General features: G+C 38.9%; 1 non-coding gene across 1 annotated transcript; it reads right to left on the bottom strand.

The window, feature by feature from the left end:
* Window positions 1–4,002: 4,002 nt before the first annotated feature.
* On the bottom strand, window positions 4,003–4,166 carry LOC125999834 (U1 spliceosomal RNA). Its single transcript, XR_007492299.1, has one exon. It is a non-coding gene; the product is annotated as a U1 spliceosomal RNA (small nuclear RNA).
* Between the last annotated feature and the right edge of the window lie 800 nt (window positions 4,167–4,966).

Below are 4,966 nucleotides of genomic sequence, written 5' to 3'. Positions count from 1 at the left end.
GTCTGTTGGTCTGTTTTGCTTTCTCTCTCCTCTATGAATATTGGACACTGTATAGGAACAACTGTATAACTTTTAGTTGAACCAAAAAAAAGCACAATTTCCCTATAGCAAAACATTGAAATGTCAGTCTTTCTAGAAGTCCTAGAAAGAACCATGAATGGAAGCCAAGGCAATATGTAGAGCTACAGAGACAACATTACACGACAACAATCAAAAGCACACAAAAGCTAGTCCAAAATTAGACTAAGATTAAAAGAAAAAAGTTTGTGAACACTAATAACAAATTGAAAAGTAAAGGGAAGTTGAATGGAGCTGGGAGATAATACAGAATTTGGATGCATTGAACTACTGCCCAATTTCAGTCTCCTGGTACTACAAGGCCTACAGAGCATCACTAAGTGAAACACTGGAAGGTAAAAGCAGCATTGTATTCCTGAGTCTGTGCACTGGACCATAGGGTCAGTTGGTATAGTTTAACTGGGAGAGGTCCTAGGGCCCTTCATGATAGAGACACCCCAAAACTAAAATATTAATAAATCCTATAGATAGTGATACTCCCATACTTAAAATATGCCCCCAAATAGTTAAAATATTTAAATAAAAATAAAAATATTTAAATAAAAATAGTTAAAAATATGGAGAGATAGCATGGAGGTAAGGAGTTTGCATTGCATGCAGAAGGATGGTGGTTTGAATCCCAGCATTCCATATGGTCCCCCAAGCCTGCCGGGAGCGATTTCTGAGTGTAGAGCCAGGAGTAACCCCTGGGCACTGCCGGGTGTGGCCCTCCCCAAAAATAAAATGTCAAAAGATTTCCGCGGAAGGTTCCTAGAAGCTTAAGAAATATATGTATGTATAGTAATGATTCTCATTCTGGCAACCAGAATTGGATTTGTTATTCTCCACCCCCCAGTAAGTGAAATTATTTTAAAAATAAATAAATAAAATAGGAAGCCATAGAGTTATTATAACAGGTAATGTATTTTGCCAACCAAGATTGATCCTTAAGCAGGGAGCCAGGAGTAAGCGCTCAGCTAAGTGTGGATCAAAAACCAAAATAATTAAAAATAGGGGCAGTAAAGAGAGTATAGTGGGTAGCGTGCTTATCTTGCATGTGGTCCATCCGGGTTTGATTTTGGGCATCCAGTATGACCCTCATGCCCTCCAAGATTGATTCCTAAGTGCAGAACCATAAGTAACCTCTGAGTACTGCTGGATTTGGCCCAAAAACTGATATAAAGAAATAAAAATAAGTCTTATATCTTCAAAACTAAATCCTACCCCATTCCAAAAAAACTGATGCAGAGGTGTCCTCTTTGAATCAGAAGAGCCATTTCACCTCAAGTCAGTGCACACAGAAAGAAAGAGAAGCACCAGGACAGAAGGAGAAGTCTTCCGGCCACCAAGGCTGGGCTGCACCCAGTAACACAGACACAAGACAACAAGGCAGACAGAAATACCAGCAGTGGGCTATTTTTCACTCAGAAGAGCCATTTTAATCACAGGCAACTGTTCTGGAAAGAGCACACCACTCAGCTTTGCTAGGTGGCCGTGCAGGACTTCTAGTCAGTGAACCCCCAGCACAACACATTTGAAAGACAACCACACTGAAAAGTTGCAAAGGGAAAAGCAACACAGAATCCCACCTTGCTCAATGCATGAGGATGGTAGCTTTGAAGTCCTAAGTAGTATCAGCCAACTATGTAGCTTCTCTGCGAAGGACTTTAGAGAGGAAATACTGAGGATGTTCAAGAAATTCAAAGAAAATAGAAGTGACTTATAAATAGCAAAGGAGAAATAACTTGAACTCTTAGAAATTAAACCACTCACTCCTTAGCAATCAGTGGGTCAGAGAAAAAAATCAAGACTCATGGAAAAAAAAGAAAATGAGTGTAGACACCTGTACTTGACTCAGATCAATCCTTGCTTTTCCTTTCCTCCTCAGACCCTTTTTGAGTTGTAAAAACCCACCCAGGCTTAATTAGAGAGACACTTAAGTTTAATTACCATAAGTACCCTTAACTATGTCAACCCTGCCCCTCAGGTGATTTAACTTTGTTCTGTTAACTCTGGCTAATAACAGTTGGCAGGAAAAGCAGCCCAGCTCAGCTAGGGGCTGACTCAGGTCAATCTAAGAGACGGCTCAACACACTGGCCCCCATGAAACTTCTCCTGTGACTCTGTTTCTTGTGTGATGTCTCTACTGCAGACCCATCCATTCCAAGGTAGGCACGGGCATGACTATGAAGACAAACTGCTGGGAAGTTGGGAGCCCCCAAGCCATCCTAGCAAATGAGGGCACCAATTACCAAATTTTGTGGGACACAGCCAAAGTGATATTAAGAAAAAATTTTGCAAGCATTCATCAGGAAGGAAGGAAGAAAGGGCACTCATAAATAACTTAATGGCACAGCATAAGACATTGGAATTTGACCAACAAAATGAGCTGAAAGCAGATATGCAGAAGAATATATTACAGTTAGAGTAGAAAATAATGAACAGAACACCCAAAGAGAATTCAAAAGATGTTTGAAAGGAAGGGCCCATTCTTTTAAAGTGTTTTTAAAAAAGATAAACCACTAGAAAGACTCCAAAAAGGAGGAGGAAACCCTAATAAATTGAATCAGAAAAAAGGGTGTATGTCTCAATAGACACTACAGAAGTCCAAAGGGTAATCAGAGATTACTTTGAGAATCTTTATGACACAAAATTGAAAGGACCTAGAAGAAATGTTAAATTATTTTACTTCTATAACCTCCCAAGATTGAACAATGAAGAGATGGAATACCTGAACATATATATATTACTATGGAAAAGATTGAAATGGTAATAAGAATGATTTCTTCAAAAACCTAGGCCCAGACAGATTTATTAGTGAATTATTTAAAGCCTTTAAAATGAACCAACATTCAAACCTTTTCAGTCTCTTTCAGGAAACTGAAGAAACAGAAACTCTCCAGTTTCTATTAAGCTATTATCAGCCTTATACCAAAATCAAACAGGTACATCTACCAAACTAATTTCAGGCCAAAATCTTTGAAGGTCACAGATGCAAAGAGCCTCAACAAAATACTAGCAAATAGAATCCAGCAATTCATCAAAATGATTATACACCATGACCAAGTAAGATTCATCATAGAGATACAAGGAGGGTTAAGTATACACAAATCAATCAACATAATATACCACATCAATGAAGTATAAAATAAAAATGAGATGATCATATCAATAGAGGCAGAGATGCATTTGACAAGATCCAGTACCCATTCAAGTTAAAGACTCTCAACATGATGGGAATTGAAGGAATTTTTCTTAATATGTTCAAAGCTATTGGCCACAAGCTCATAGCAAACATTATATTCAGTATGGGAAAAAGCCTATTCTCTAAGATCTAGCACTACAAGATTGCCCCGTCTCATCACTTCTATTCAATAATGGAATAATGGAAGTACCTGCCATAGAAATTAGGCAATAAAAATATACCCAGGGTATTCATATAGGAAAGGAAGAAGTAAAGCTCTCACTGTTTGAGAAGACATAATATATTTAGAAAACCATAAATAGGGGTTGGTGAGGTGGCACTAGAGGTAAGGTGTCTGCCTTGCAAGCGCTAGCCAAGGAAGGACTGCAGTTTGGTCCCCCGGCATCCCATATGGTCCCCCCAAGCCAGGGGCAATTTCTGAGTGCTTAGCCAGGAGTAAGCCCTGAGCATCAAATGGGTATGGCCCCCAAAAAACAAAAACAACAAAAATAGAAAACCATAAATAATACAATAATGCTTCTAGAAAAATAATAGATTTGTATAAAAAGGACAGGCTACAAAATTAACATGCATGAATCAGTTTCATTTTTTTAGCTAATTTTGGGTATTAAATGTTAGGGTATTGCTTCAATTTTATTTCCCATGATAACTAGTCAAAAGTAGGTTTCACATGTTTATTGACTATGTATGCTTACTGTTTATGAATCACCTGCTTGTGTCTCTCCTCTTTCTTTTTTTTCAAGGGGAGAGCGCGAAGGCAGTCCCCCACTACCACAAATGATGCAGTCGAGTTTCCCACATCTGGGGAAATTGCAGGGGTCAGCACACCCAAAGTGCAATGGGTGAGCCTCGCCCTGGGGAAACCATCTTCGTGATTATGGGATCCCCCCTGCCAGGTAAGTTCGTCTGTCCTCTTTCTTTCCTCTCACTGATGTTCTCTTTGTTCACACATTGGTGTATGGGGCAGTGAGATAGCTCAACAGGCTGGAGAATATGTGTGCACAGAGAAGGCTTATGTTGGATTCTGAGCACTGACAAGAGTAATCTCTGAGCACAGATCTAGAATTAACTTCTGAACACTGACAGGCATGAAATCCCTCAAAAAATTGTCCATTTATATACTGGTATATATAAACCTTATACAAAATAATATGTAAGACTGGATGTATGGGCCGGCACAGTGGCACTAAAGGTAAGGTGTTTGCCTTGCCAGCGCTAGCCTAGGCTGGACCGCGGTTCAATCCCCCCGGCGTCCCATATGGTCCCCCAAGCCAGGAGTGACTTCTGAGCACATAGCCAGGAGTAACCCCTGAGCGTCACTGGGTGTGGCCCAAAAATAAAAAAAAAAAAGACTGGATGCAATTATGTATCTACATATATATACATATACATACAGTTTTGTGTAATTGTATACAGTCATATGAATGCTCATATAGAATCCATTAATCATATAAATTAATTACATATTTGTTCTAGGTATGAATTGTTTCCCTTTAACACACGAAGCCTTTTATATTTTACTTTTCCCTCTTTTTAAATAAATGGCAATTTATCTACACATAAAATATAAACTAGTCTCTGTTGCAGAGCACTTCCTTTACATTTATAGGACCCTGATATCCAATAGCGCAAAAATAAAGAGAAAGCAAAAACCTGGTGTTCTGTGGCACTGTTTTAAATCACTGGTGAATTTCTGACTAAAGA

This window comes from Suncus etruscus, chromosome X (assembly GCF_024139225.1).
Source record: "Suncus etruscus isolate mSunEtr1 chromosome X, mSunEtr1.pri.cur, whole genome shotgun sequence".
Taxonomy (NCBI): Eukaryota; Metazoa; Chordata; class Mammalia; order Eulipotyphla; family Soricidae; genus Suncus; species Suncus etruscus.
Note: the sequence above shows the minus strand (reverse complement) of the source record. Positions and strands in the feature narration are given on the sequence as shown.